This window comes from Rattus norvegicus, chromosome 15 (assembly GCF_021556685.1).
Source record: "Rattus norvegicus strain SHRSP/BbbUtx chromosome 15, alternate assembly SHRSP_T2T, whole genome shotgun sequence".
Lineage (NCBI taxonomy): Eukaryota > Metazoa > Chordata > Mammalia > Rodentia > Muridae > Rattus > Rattus norvegicus.
In genome coordinates, this window is record NC_141548.1 from 39,052,601 (window position 1) to 39,068,339 (window position 15,739).

Sequence of the window (15,739 nt, forward strand, 5' to 3'; positions counted from 1 at the left end):
TTGAGCTGGTCCACCCCAACATCTACCCCATCTATGAACTGCCGGAGTGTGTGAAAGGGCCAGGCTGGCAGTCCACAGCTGCAGTATCTCCATTACACAGGGCAACAACAGGATATCCAAAAGGAGTCCGATGACCCAATACTGATGATGCAGCAGAAGCTGGAGGCCTTGCACCAGACCAATGACTCACGGCAACGATCTTTTGCAAGAAAAGCTGTTTGGGCAAAAGGGTGTAGTGTGTGACCCAGTGTGACACACTGCAGTGTCCACAGTGAGCTTTTTTGTGTTTTGTTTGTTTGTTGTTTTGTTTTTGTTTTTTAAAGTAATTTATTTATATTATTTAATTTTTTTGTTTTCTTTGGGGGGGGTTCAAGGGTGGAGGGCAGCTTGAGGGATGGGAGATGAGTGGGGTTGGAGTGCATGGTGTGAAACTCACAAAGAATCGATAGAGTTCTTAGAAAGAAAAAAGAGAGAGAAAGAAAAAGTTGTTGGTCAAAGCTGCCTAAGGGACTCTCAAAACATACAGCCTGTTGCCACTGGCTTTGGTCGCCCTCTAGAGCTAGACAGTAAGTCCCTTCCGCTAAAGACACCATGCACTTCAGAGCCCAGAGAGCCCCTGAACTGGGACTGACTTGAATGCCTCCCTCCTGAGGGCTAGCTTTTTGTGGTACTGGAAGGGGTCATGCAAGCTTCCAAAGGAGGGAGGCAACCCAGTCCTACCCGGCCATGATGCTTATGGACCACATCAACCCCCGGTATGGTATAACCCCATGGTGCAGTAGTGGCATGCATCCCTCGTTGGTAACCCCTGGTTCTCTGACTGGATTTGAGACATCTCAACAAAATAGAAACCATGGCAGGTACTGGAAGCCCAGCTACCCACTCAGTGCGAGTGAAGTGATGTATATTAGAAAAGAATCTACAATCGCTACTTTATTAAACCAGCATAATCCTTCAACAACCTAAGCGTGTCTTCATACATACAGAGAAGTAGGTGTTGGCTCCAATCCTCATCAATTAAACTTCTCTTTGCAACAGATGGAGAACATTACAGAAAACAACAATCAATAAAAACGCAGCTGTGGAGCCCAGGCCCAATGAATTCATTCACAAAACACTTCTGCACCTAAAACACAGGGAACACTGGGGAAAAAGATAAAAAGACTGAAAACAGACTGACCAATAGGAACAGAGTTTGATGTGAGGATGTTTCCCTGGTGATGCCAAAAGTTACACCCATAAATTCTTACCATCGTGATTGCCCAAGAGTGAGGTAACCAAGGTCCGCACAGATGAACATGCCAGACTGGGGAAAGGCCCACAAGGTCGCTGCCCTACACAACCACAGACCACTAAGGAATGCTGGGAGCAGGAGAAATGGTCTGCCCCAGGGAAGGCACACCGATTGCTATCCAACACCAAAGATCAACCCTGAAAACATGCATCTAAGTAACAGTAACACACAGAGCAGCCTCTATTAGTGATATATATGCATATATGTGTAAATGTGTATACAGATATGCATGCAGTAACAATACAAAAAGAAGAGAACACAAATTGTAAAAAGAGAAAGCAGAAGTATATGTTAAAGGGAGGAAAGGGAAGGAGAAACATTGTATTACAATCTCAAAAATCAATTAACACAATACAGAGGAAAATCCTATGGTATAAGCCCTCGAGATTAATCCTGTTCACCTGTGGGCACTTGGTCACCTCATGGCCAGCTTGATGGTGTTCATGAGCATGGTTTCTCTGTCACCCACAGGAAAGTATGTGTGACCCTTGTGTTGAAGAGGTGGGGAAAGTGTGGCTTAACGAGCTGCACTGATTGGATTCTCTTATAGATTTAGGGTTCAATTATAAGTTATTCCATGTATTAATTTTTATGTGCATAGAACCTCTCTAAGAATCACCACCACCACCACCACCATCATCATCATCATCATTGTGGTCTTAGTAAAGAGTTGCTACTGGGCTAAAACATCATGACCAAAAGCAACTGGTGGAAGACACTGTTTATTTCCTCTTAGGACTCTCAGATCATTGAGGGAAGTCAGGGCAGGAACTCAAGACTGGAAACAGTAGGCTGGAAGAACCCCAGAGCCCATGGGGGAGTGCTGCTTACTGAGTTACTCTCCATGGCTTGCTCAGCTTGTTCTTTTATACTAAGTGCCCAGGAGGAACACCGCCCACAGTGGGCTGGGTCCTCCCACATCAATCACCATTGCTACAGAGATGCAAATTGGAGATTCAGTAGAACTAGAGCATTTCAAAAAAAAAAAAAAAAAAGAACTAGAGCATTTCATTGTTCAAGGATATCATTACTGAAATCCCATGAAGCCTTTTCTCCGGATAACTCAGAGTTCAAAGCAGAGCCAGAGATTTAATGAAAAACACACAAAAGCGTTCTCATCGCTATCACCAGACGTGCTCAGCACACAGAAGGTCATGGCCGAATGGAGGCTGTCCACGGAATGGCTTTGAGTTACACTAAGCTATGCTGTGAGGGGGCAGGGTGGACATCTTGCCCACAGCATACCTTGGCTGGGAGAGGCCTGTAACAGTATTTTTTGACTACTTCATTGGGTTCTTATATCTAACACCTTTCTCCATGCCCCAACACTAGTGAATCGAGAAAGAGGGTTAGAGGATGTCTTAGTTAGGGTCTTATTGCTGTGAACAGACACCATGACCAATGTAAGTTTCATAAAGACAACGTTTAATTGCAGCTGGCTTACAGGTTCAGAGGTTCAGTCAAGTATGAGCAAGGTGGGGACCATGGCAGCATCCAGGCAGGCATGGTGCAGGAGAAGCTGAGTTCTACATCTTCACCCGAAGGAAGCCAGGAACAGACTGAGCATCCTCCGGCATCTAGGAGGAGGCTCTCCAAGCCCACCCCTACAGTGACACACTTCCTTCAACAAGGCCACACCTTCCAATAGTGCCACTCCCTGGGCCAAACATATGCAAACCATCACAGAGGAGAAAAGGAGCATAGACCCTTTGAGACCACTTCCTGCTCCTTAGGGGCTTTGGAGTTCCTTGGGACAAGTTTGGTCTTCACTGTCAGGATAACCAGTTTCTTCTCATCACTTTGCTCGAAACCACCTGAGAAACTGCAATAGGGGAGGAACCAGCAGCAGGGGGAGCAGCAGCCCCCACAGGCCCCCTCCAGTCTCTCAAATTTACAGCCTCTCAAGAGTCTCCAGAATGCCAAACAGAAACTATCTGCAGCTGGCAAACCACACCCCTTCCAGAACACGAGCACAGTTAGCAGCTGTGGACAGTCGAAGGCAGCCCCATATCCCACACCTGAGATTAAAACAAACAAAAAACGAGGTCACGTAACAGAACTGGGTTTTTAAAAGAAACCAAAATTCTCACTACAGAGGCCGTCCTCCCAGGGGAACAGGATCACAGGGCAGGACAACCAACACAATTGTCACCCCACTTTGCAGAGAAATACGGTACCTTTGCAAGGCTTGTAGCTAGTAAATGAGAGAGCCTGGATTTGAACTCCATATGCTCAGTAAGTCTGTTACACTCATTTTGGAGGATTACTCGGGACCTTTGAGCAGTCCTCTTGAGGAATACATTTACAGACTTTTGCTACAGGTTTGCCCCTTCCTGGTCCATATTTTGTACGTGCCAGGCCCAAGACTGTTCAAGTAGACAAGTGTGAGGAAAAGCAAATGTGACCAGACAGGGAACAGTAGCACCTTGAGATGAGAACCATGCTGTTAGCTGTTATGTAAAACTCTTACTGTCTGTACGTTAACAGTATATCTGGAAGAAAAACATGTGGATTTTGTTAAGGAAAGGGTGACCTAAGACAGGAAAATTGCTAATGACTCTCAGGTTTGTAGTAAGAATGGATTGAAACCCTGCCATCCTGAAGTACCCTCATGGCAGTCACTCAGTCAGCCTCTCTTTAATGCAAAGTTTCTAACCAGTATTGCTATTAGACTGCCACTTCAATAAACCTCAGGCTTTCGTGGAAAAAACCCTTGAGGTCTAAATTTATGAAACTGAATGTGCTGACTTCAGCATGTCCTGAGCAAACGAGAAAAAAAGAAGAAATAACAATAAGAATGGATTCTGGGAAGCAATGCAGAGTCAGCAGCCAGAGAGGCGTGTGCGGGCAGTACATTTGCGAGTAAGAGAAGGCGGAAGTCGCTTGTTGGTTCAGACCAGATGCGGTGTGAAATGGTTACTATCCCAACAGCAGCACACCGTTGGAAACAGCCACGAGTTTGTCACCTTGCTGGGTGTCTTAGTCAGGGCTTCTATTCCTGCACAAACATCGTGACCAAGAAGCAAGTCAGGGAGGAAAAAGTTTATCAATTAACACTTACACACTCTGTTCATCACCAAAGGGAGTCAGGATTGGAACTCACACAGGGCAAGAACTTGGAGGCAGACGCTGATAGTGACATGGAGGGATGTTACGTACTGGTTTGCTTTCCCTGCCTTGCTCAGCTTGCTTCTTATAGAACCCAGGACTATACTCCAGGGGACAACCCACAATGGGCTGGGCCCTCGCCCCTTGATCACTAGTTGACCTTGAATAAGTATTTAACCTCCACCCCAGGCTTCTGAACCTCTAAATAGCTCTCAGAGTTTCCCTTTATGGAGACAGACATTACACCTCTCAGTAACCACACCTTCGCTTTGCCATGTGATGTTTTACATATCTTGAAACTGCTGTCCCAGGGATAAAAATATGAGTAGATTGGGTACTTAATTGTGCCCGAAATGACAATAAAATTTCAGAAGACTATAATCAGCCACAATTGCTGACACTGGAGAAGGAAAAGAGAACTCGATTTTGATCTTGACACTAAGGAGTCATCAAAACATACATAAATATCCCAGAGGAAGGGGGGGCATGGTATTCAGTGCTCCACAAGTCAGCAGATTTGAATGTCATAAAGCAAAACTAAAGTGTACTTGAGCAGGTACCATGAGAATATATAGTAATAAAGGTCCGTTAAAAATGACTCCTGGAAAGAACTCCCTACAGGAGGTAAGGGATTAACTCGAATATTCCAAGGAGACTTCTTCCCTTAATAAAATGCACAACAACACTAAGATGTATGAAAACTCGCCTTTGTGAAAATTCTGGACTGAGAAGCTCTCATGTCTTATTACACAGAATAGAGAGGCATTGGAATTTTGTTGTATTTGAAATCCCATTTACATTTATAATAGGCGAACTTCTAAATCTCATTTAGAAAAGAGAAAGATGCATGAATAAGGGCCCTTGGAGAACTTCAACTTCTCTCTTTCCTCTTTGTTTCTGTAAAGGTATAAAAAAACAAAAACAACGACAAAAAAAAAAAAAAAAAACCCAAGCTGTCTTTTACCCCACACTAGGTCCGGTACCACAGTGTCCCCAGATATCTGGTAGACATCTTCATCTCAGTCAGCAAAGCGTCTCATCAGCCTGCTCCAGCCCACATCGCACTGCTGAAGGCCCCTCTCTGAGCCTGACAGCAATCCCTCCACCCATCCAGCTCCCTAGGCAGGCTGCCACCACCATGCCAAAAGTACACATCCCAGTTCCGTGGTGGCCTAGTGTCCCAGCCACCACACACTCTCCCAAACTCAAATCGCCACAAGAAAGAACACGCAACCCAATAACCTCTGATCCAATTGATAAGATATAATTGCCCACCTAGACATACCAAGCCCTGGACACAGCCATCCCTTAAGAACATTCTAACAACCTGTAAAGGTACGGCGTGGAAACGTAACATCTGCCTCCATGTTCTCTTGGCAGCTTCCCCACCAGTCTCCTCCTCTTCCCTCAAACTTTTCTCCCATCCATTCTTCCTTCTCGTCCAGTGACAGGCCTTGTTCTGTCTTGTACCTGCCTTCACCTGTATAACGTCTTACACCTCTGCATGTACAATTATGCTATGAAATATTGAAGTGTACCACATATTAGGATCTATCCCAGTTTTATAGGCGTATATACAAAAATAGTGTCAGTTAACAACATTGGGGACAAGCAATGAGCCACCTTCTTTCCAAGTTAAATTCTTTAGGTTCACTGGTGCCAGTTCAGCTTGGTGCTCCCAGGAAGGGCCGGGCAAGTGAAGCAGGAGCTGGCTTCTGGAACGATATACCGTCCGTATCTGTATTGTTCCTCCACAGAAATCAGTTGTTATAAGTCCATCAGTAAATGTAATGAAATATTAGTTTTAAACGTAACATCTTTGTTTTGTTTTGTTTTTTTGTTTTTTGGAGCTGAGGACCGAACCCAGGGCCTTGCGCTTGCTAGGCAAGCGCTCTACCACTGAGCTAAATCCCCAACCCTAAACATAACATTTTAAGCCATGCTTTTGGCAGCTCGATATTATCTACTACGAAATCCCACTTCCACGGGGCCTTTAAAAATCTGTAGTGACCTAATTTCTTTCTAATCTCACCCAAACTAACGTCTCATGTTGTCTAGATCAAATTAACTTGGATCCACTTCTCTTGTCTAGCACTAGCTATCTGAATGTCTCTCTGTCTTCCTTGCTTGGAAAGGGTTGGGTTTTCTTCTTCTTCTTCTTCTTCTTCTTCTTCTTCTTCTTCTTCTTCTTCTTCTTCTTCTTCTTCTTCTTCTTCTTCTTCTTCTTCTTCTTCTGTGCTTTTCAAAGTTTCTATGATCCAACTTCAAGTTCACTGTGCAGGATTCATGTCTCTTCTCAGCAGAGCCTGTAGCCTGTGCTCTACGTGGCTCCAAGCATGCATCCTTTCTAGTACCACAGAGGCTACATGACTCAGAACATGGAGAGCAGAAATGTAGCCAATCTGTAGTTGGTGAGCACTTTCAACTAAACCCTGTTATAGTTATGAAAACTTACGGGTTTTATTTAATCTGTTCTTCTTACACTTTCTCTCTCTCTCTTTTTTAAAGATTTGTTTGTTTATTTCATGAGGTCATCAGATCCTATTACAGATGAGTGTGAGCCACCATGTGGGTGCTGGGATTTGAACTCAGGTTCTCTGGTAGAGCAACCTCTTAACCACTGAGCCATCTTTCCAGCCCCTTCTTATTCTTTCTATTGAGATATTCGGATTTAGAGCCAAACAAATTAAGCCACAGAGAACATGAAAATGCAAGGTATTTGCTCAACCCACATAGTCATCACTCAACTCCGTGAGAGTGAAAGTTGCGTGCACAGCCGAGTGTGGACGCTAGTGTCAAGGTTTAAGTGTAAAATTAAACATGCAGTGTCCCGTGCGGGCTCACGGGCTTCAGCTTGGTTCCTAGTGGACAGGGCTGTGTGGGTGTGGGTGGAACTGTTAGGTGGTAGGGCCCTGCTGGAGGAAGGACATTGCTAGGGACAGGCCTTATGGGTTCTAGCCCAGGCCCCAGCCTGGCCTGACCTCTCTGCCTCCCATTGAGAGGTGAGCAAGCCCTGATACAAGATCCTCCACAGCAGCTCCACCCTCTGTCCTGCCTTCCTCTTCAAACTGTGAAGCCAAAGCCATGCTTCCCCTAAAACTGCCATTGCTAGGGTAATTAGTCTTAGCACTGAGAAAGGTAACAAACATACCCAGAAGGTGTATGTGCATGTGTCTGAAAACCGAACTCTACAGCATAGAAGGTAAAAAACAAACAAAAATAAGATAAAAGGTAACAACTGCCGGCCTGTCATGGCCCCTCCTGCCCACAGATCTGCACACCCACCAGTTGTGCTCAGAGAGAGAAGGAAATTGTCTGAACCACCTTATTCCACATCCTCTTCTGTGTGACTGCCTTCCCTCCACTGAAGCTTTAGGGTGAAGGTCGTTTTGAAAATTAGAAAATGGAGGTATTTTCTCAACTCATCTTTTCTCATCCAAAGTCACTCACCTACCTTCTGGGAGAGTTGGGATGATGAGAGTCCGGGCTGGCTCCAGGGGCTGTCACCTCCCACTTTACAACATGGAATGTTAGCACGTGACTCTATCATAGATGGTGGGGTGGGGTTGCTTAGCAATTGTCTCCTGTGGCACCAGAATTTTCCCCCTTGATGCAGGAATGAATTTGAGACTTGTCTCCTATCTCTCTCCCTGGCTATGTTTCTTTTTTTTTTTTTTCCGGAGCTGGGGACCGAACCCAGGGCCTTGCGCTTCTTAGGCAAGCGCTCTACCACTGAGCTAAATCCCCAACCCCGCTACGTTTCTTTCTATAGCTCCCCACCTAGCGGGTACATTGCATGAAGCTGTCCTCCATTTTTCTCCATTAAATTAACAAGATGATATAACACACTAACACATTTAATGACTGTTTTGCCTTCACTCTCATTGTGTGATTCCAGTACTCCACCTCTCCAGTCACTCCAATTAAAAAAAAAAAAAAAAAAAAAAAAGCAACGTAGGAAACACCCGGAGTTCCAGTTCCTGGACCCCCCTCAGATTCTCACTCTTCTCACGGACCACCTCTTGTCGTCCTCTCAGCCCGCACCCCTACGCTCTGCCCCTTCTCCCCACCCCTTCTCCCCTTCTCACTGTTAGCTCTCGTCCCCCCTTGCTGGGATTGTCAAAACTGCCTCCTCTCGGTTATTCTGGCTTAGTCCCACTCTGATCTGTTGACGATGTAGGTCTATGACCCTTTAAAACCTTATCTCGGTCTGTCCCACTCCTGAGCTCATGTCGTGTGGGTAACTCACCATCACACAGAGAATGAGGAGCACTAAGGGTTTCACCAGGACCTGCACCACACCACCTCACGCGCTCAGTATGTGTCGTCTCTGTTGTCCGCTGCAGCAGACCGCTACCTTTCCCTCCTCAGGGCTTTTGCCCCTACCGTAGCGTTTCTGCCGTTACATGACACTCAGGGTCTCCATGCACTTTAACTAAAGCCTTTCTCCAACCACACCTTCCACAGAGACTGTCTTGTGGGTGGCGCGCAGTTTCAACTCCCGCCCATGCCTCTCTCCCTGCTTCCTGCTCTTCATTTCTCCTTATCATTATCCTTCCTCAGACCTGTGCTCATTTCACGGGCCCAGAACCTTCTCGTGTAGCTCTGTGAGGACGGGTCTTTTCTGCTTGCTGCTTCTCTGTGTTGGTTGCATGACTTAGGAAAGATCTGAGAGAATAGCACCCACGTCACCCCAAGTCAGCAACTCCACGAGAGAGTAAGCCTTCCCATTCCTCTGCTCACCTTCAGTTGCCATATCAGGATTTTTTTTTTTTTTTCCGGAGCTTGGGACCGAACCCAGGGCCTTGTGCTTGCTAGGCAAGCACTCTATCACTGAGCTAAATCCCCAACCCCACATATCAGGATCTTTGATGTTTTCTCAGGGATACCCGTTTTTGCTCTGTTTTTGTGCGTGCTTCTCATTTACTGGCAGATGCAATACATGGTATCAGCTGATGTATTAGGCAAGAATGTACAATATTTCCAAAGAGTCACAAAGGACTCTGTGTTTGGGCCTGCAGACCATATTTAGACTGCAAGTGGACTTGGCTGCACAGAAAAGGAAAAGCCGATGTGATCCAAGCAGAAGGGAGGCGATCTGAATGAGTCTGTGCTTGATGCAAATCATATGCTCTTTTTGGAGACAGTCTTGCGGTGTAGCCCAGGCTATCCTCCGATTCACAATCCTCCTGCCCCACTTCTTTAGTGCAAGTGCTGCGGTTACAGGGCTGTGTAACGTGCATGTGTCTGTCTCACTCAGGTAAAACCGTTCCTTGTGAAAACATAGCTATTCGCCTGGTGGAGATTCCAGGGTACAATGCACTCTCCTCCATCTAGAGAGATGTCAAGACTCAGATGCTACGGAGGAGAGAAGATCGTCCGGGCTTGACGTCACACTACTCTTCTGACCAGATTGATGACATCCACATGTCTGTCCTTGAGACAAGGTGAATGTACTCTCCACAGTGCACAGCGGAAGCAAAGCCAGGCTCAAAAACAGGCTCCGACTGTGTAGACATATGGTGCCTGCTACTCAGGGATAATCCAGTGTCTCTGATGGCGACTGCTAGAGACTGAGTACTTTATCATCACGAAAAGGAAAGGTCAGCATTTGAGGTCTGGAAAGTACAGCCTCCCCAGCAGGACTTCCTTGTTCTTATATTGCCTATATTTCTACTTTTAAAAATACCTCTTTTTTTTAACTATAAAAAGCCTTTATTTGGCATTATAGCCTTAATAAACAAACCCCATTTAAATATCAGAATCTGTTATCCCTCTGAGGTAAGGGGCTCTCCCTAGATTCCATCATTATCACTGTCTTCATGATTTGGGGATCTACCCGCAAGGATGCCTTTCATAGTAAGACACCAGCATGGTAGATTTTATTTTTATGTTTGTGGTGATTAAAATATTAAGGAGGCCTTTTGGGCTAAGTGCTAGTTTGGGGGTGGAGGTGAAGTGAAATGAGGCAGGAGACGTCCCCTACACTTGGCTAGGCAGGACCTAAGGTGAGCTCCACAGGAGCCAGGCCAGAGGGTGAAGGAAGGGTGGGGAGGAGAGAGCCTGACCTAGGAGAGTTTCACACAGGACCAAAGGAAACAAACATTCTTCAGAATTGTGAGGTAACAGGTGAGCGCGGTGGCAACTGGGGATGATCCGTAAAAATGAATGCAGGAGAGATAGAGAGGAAATAACTGGGTTTTGACAGGGCCAAGGAGACATCTTTCTCAGTATCAGGAAGGAAACAGAACATGGAGGACACAATAAGTGTGGAATAAGAAAAGGGCTCTGATCGGCTTCGTTTTTCTCAGTGAAGGACAAGGAGCTGCTCAGGTGTGGTCAGGAGGACACGGTGACTTCCGTGTGTCTACCTTCTCCAATCTGTAAAGTGTTGATTCCATGAATTGTCACTGACATAATCTACGGGGAAACCCAGCTCACTTCCGGCTCGGAAACCTGTACTGAACTCTGCTGTTGACTTCCTGACCTATATACTTGATCCCTTTACCTGTATTGCCCTCTGGTTTATAGTAGTGTGGGAATAAAATGGCAAGCAACGGATGAGACTTAGCATTAATTATAAGTCAAAGCATAACGAGAGATAAAAACTTGATGTTCAGGGTTGGGGATTTAGCTCAGTGGTTAGAGCGCTTGCCTAGGAAGCGCAAGGCCCTGGGTTCGGTCCCCAACTCCGAAAAAAAAAAAAAAAAAAAAAAGAACAAAAAAAAACTTGATGTTCGTTGTGGGCTGTATTCGCCATGTGCTGGGTTTCTGTTAAGTCTGCATATTGGAAAACAAATTCCTGTATGACTGGAAAGTTCCTCAGTAAAACAAGAGCATATGGCATAACCTCTGCTCCCGTGAGTCAAGCGAAGGTTTGCCTTTTGCTTTTTGCCAAGGAGGACGTTGCTTCCAGTATGGCAAAGTAAAGAGGTTGGGGCTGAGGTTCCTCTGCCCAGGCTGTTCTCAGAATCAGTCAACAGCAACTCTCCCACCTTGCTTTGAAGCACAGCTTCCTTCATTACTAAACTAAGCTACTTTTGATGTCTGATGATAATGTATTCACCCATTTACAATGTTATGCTTCCACTTTCAAAGAGATAACGAAAATTCTAGCCACTAGTGAGGTGTCTCCGAAAACCCTGGCACACAAATGTGTCTATTGTTTAAAGAGGATGCTTGGATCTTCTCAAGAGTGTTTTGGTTGTTGTTGTTTTTGTTTTGTTTTGTTTCTGGCACATACATATCTGAGGCATGACTTCAAATGTAGAACACCATGGTGCACGCCATCGGAATTGACCAAGTACTCCTTATGTTATGGTATCAAAAACCAGGATCTAGCACTGAGATGTTGCAAGGTAAAAATTTTATTTATGGCTGAAAGACCCCCAGAGAGGACCTTTCCCTCAGGAGGAGTCCCAAGCGCCCAATGACCGAGCCGAGTCCACTCGGATGCAATCAGCAAGAGGGTTTATTGGAAAACACAGGTACCTGCGGGCACACAGTCTCTTCGGAGGACTTGCGCGCCCAGCAGCTCCAGCATGGGGCTTTTATAGGGATTGGGGAAGCAGAAGCGGGCGTACAGAAGCAGATGCATAGTTACGGGGATTGGTGGATTCAAACGAGGCACATAGACATGTTCACATATGATTGGCTATTTCACATGATGAGGTAATAAGGTATAGCTACACACATTGGCAGGTTTGGGGCGTCCTGGATGTCGGGGGCTGGGGGCTTATCTCTTCCTGCCAGGTGGCCTGTGAGTGGTACTCCTGGTCTGTTCTGCATTCCTTTCCTTTTATGGTCTGTTAGTTTTCACGGTGACTCGGCCCTAGGTATCTGGGCGTGCCTGGGCTCGTTCAAGCCTGTTGCAACTCTGAGGTAAGACTCATGGGGTGGGTCTTTCATTTTCCCCCATTTTCTTTTAGACTTGAGTAAAATCCTTTACTCAAATCGAATTCTAAGGAATCTCTTCCTGTTGTCTTACCCTCTGGTATTGTTGGGTGAGAACAAGCGTCTGAATGACTGAGAGTCTGTTCTTTATGAACTGCATCAATCTGTTTAGAATGCAGGGGCCAAAGAGGAAGATTAGGAGGAAGATGATTAAGGGTCCCATCAAGGTGGACACCAGGGTAGCAAACCAAGGGGATCGGTTAAACCACCCCTCGAACCAGCCTTGTTGGGAATCAAACAGCTTCTGTCTCTGGGCCAAGGGTTCTCGGAGCTTAGCCATGTTATCTCTCACTAATCCTGTATGGTCTGCATAGAAACAACATTCTTTCAGTGTAGCACACAGGTTCCTTCTTTAAGGAATATCAGGTCTAATCTTCTCCTATTCTGAAGGACTACCTCTGAGAGGGAGGTTAGGTATTCTTGGAGGTCAGCTAAAAAGTCTTTCACTCTTTTTATATCTGAGTCAATGGCAGTTCTGAATTCTCTATAAACCTTGCATTGCAGGGCAATGGCAGATGTCCTTGTGCTGCCCTTACAGCACCTAGATAGCCTTAAGTAATTCTCAACTCTTTTTTTTTTTTCTTACTAAGTCTCTAGCATCAGGATTCCAATCTGGACACTATCTAAACCTGCACACCAAGGTCATGACTAGCTTTTAGAACTTCTAAACTTGTACAGATTGTGATCCCTGAGGCACAGTCCCAAGAAGTGTTAGGAGTACTAACATATGCAATGTTACATCATTTGTAATAGAAATCAAGCCTATCCCCACACCTATCTTGATAAAACCCGGGGCAAACATGAAATTAAGTCTAGGGAGCTTTTTGAAGATCTGATTTTCCCTCTAGGTCCCAGCTCTCAGCCCCAACAGCTAGTACACGGCTGGTGAGGGCTGAGAGTTGATGGCTGTCAGGGTGGTCAGCAGCACCAGGTACGGTCCTTTCCAGTGAGTATCTGGGTTCGGTGCCATCGTATGTAGCCGAGTCTCCGACCTGGAACTGGTGAGATGTCTCAGGGGTCCCCAGGGCATAGGCTGCTGCCAGCTCTGAGCAGATTTCTTTCTGTATCACCTGTAGGTCTTTTAGCCTAGCACACAAATCATTATTACTATGGCACTATGACATGTTGGTTCAGTAACATCATCTAATACAGTCAGGGGGACTGAGGCCCCATTTAAGATCTCAAAGGGGGTAAGGCTGAATCTGGGAGGGTATTTCTTGCTCTGAAGAGAGCAAGAGGGAAGGAGTGTCACCCAGTCTGTGCCAGTCTCCATGGTTAATTTGGTCAGGGTCTCTTTTAGAGTTCTATTTATTTACCCTACCTGTCCTGAACTTTGAGGTCTGTAAATACAATGTAATTTCCAATCAACCTCTAAATACTTGGCCACACCCTGGCTTACCTTGGCAACGAAAGTAGGGCCGTTGTCTGACCAGATTACCTTGGGCATTCCAAATCGGAGGAAGATTTCTTCCAGTATCTTCTTGATGATTGCAGAGGCCGTCTCTTGTTTGGTGAGGAAAGCTTCTATCTATTCCTGAAAAAGTATCTACAAGCACTAGGAGATACTTGTGATTATATTTTTCTGGTTTTATCTCAGTGAAGTTCACTTCGACTTTTCACCAAACTCTCTAGGTCTCTTTGCCCTGTTTGCTTGCTAAGCATTCACTTATTGACATACCTTATACTTTCTACTGCCTCTCTGGCTAAAATCTTAAAGTCTATTACATACACTTAACTACTTGGACAAACTTTTTATCTCCTAAATGAGTCCATTTCTGTATTTGGCAAAGTGAGTCTTTTCTTTGTTCTCTGGGGGAGTATAGCTTCCCCCACAAGTGTGCCATTGTCCTTTATCTTTTAAGCAATTTGGGCCTTTTCTAAGTGAGGCCATCCCTTAGTCCGATCCTAGTTCTCAGTGGCTGTCTCTTGCAGGCCTGCAACCAGGATAGGCTCCTGCATAGCCATTTCCCGAGCCACTTTATCTGCTTTGTTACTGCCCAATGCCACTGAATCTCTTCCCTCCTGATATCCTGAGCAATGAATAGTACTCACAGTTGTTGGCTTCACCAGGGCATCCAAGAGATGGCAAAGGCATCTGCGGCACTGATGTACTGGGGGGGTAGAGGTTCAGCCATCCCAGATGACATTGTGTTGTCCACCATGGCAGCACCCACCTATCTCTGACCTTCATGAAGAGAACTGTTCCCATCTGTGGACAAGGTAGCCTCGGCTTTCAGCAGGGGTCAATCAGCCAGTCGCAGAGGTCTTTCCTCCACCCATGGGCTTCTGCCAGTGCTTGACACTCGTGCTGTGGTGGCTCCAGGTCAGGATTGGGCAGCAAGGTGACCAGATTGCCCCCAACAGGTGGAGAATCTAGTCCATGGCAGCTGACCAGTGGTCCCATCTTTTGGGACACTCTATTCAAAGGCAAACATCAGCCACTCTATCACAGTTTAAGTCCTGGATTGGGTGATAATTGTTAGTGCCCGGCTGGCAGGAGTGATATGTTCCAAGTAGAACAGCGCTAAGCCATTCATCTCCCAGCATCAGGTACTGGTGCACTGAGACAGGTCTTAAGCTCCGCATACACAGTCTGTAGATATGCATACACATGGCCTCACCCAGCCATTTCAGCCCACGCAAGCCATTTTGGGGAGCAATTTTCTCATGAGCAAGGGATGGGGGCAGTCAGGGATGACTATGAACTAGTGGGTTACCCGGCCCACGCCAAGGTCCACTGTTCTTCGGGCAGTCCATAAGTATTGTTTGTTGCCAGTAGGCCCCTGTACCCAAGGTCTTTGGATACTGGCCCACTGAAGCATAGGAGCACAGAGCATTGGGTCCCTGTATCCATAAAACAACTGGGCAGGCTTCCCTCCTATCTCTGCACATAGCCAGCACTCCAGGACCGAGAGGCTCTCCAGTGTCCCCTCTTGTTCTTTCTGGGGCAGTCCCTGACCCAGTGTCTTTTTTTTCCTTTGCATTAGGCACACTGATCTTTAGCCAGGAATTCTCTTCTGTTGCCAGGTACTGTCTTCTTAGGTTCCCTAACTACTGTGGCCAGTATATGTTCCTCTCTTGTCTTTTATCTCTCTTTAGCTCTCTAGCTTCCTCTTCTTTTTGTCTCTTTTCTTCCCTAGCTTTCTGCTCTTTTTACCTTCTTTTCTCTTTCTCTTTGTTTAACCTTACTTTCTCTGTAACTTATACTAACTCTCAGCAACTTAGCTTAACCCTTCAAATTTCTGTAACTTTCTCTTCATACCCTTTCCTTATCTTAGCCAGATTGGTGGGGCATTTTCCAGCCCCTAGGAGACCCACCCTTGGAGCCTGGGGGCAGACCTGGCACTCCCTACCTTCAGGCGTCTGAAGAGAGCAGGCACAAGT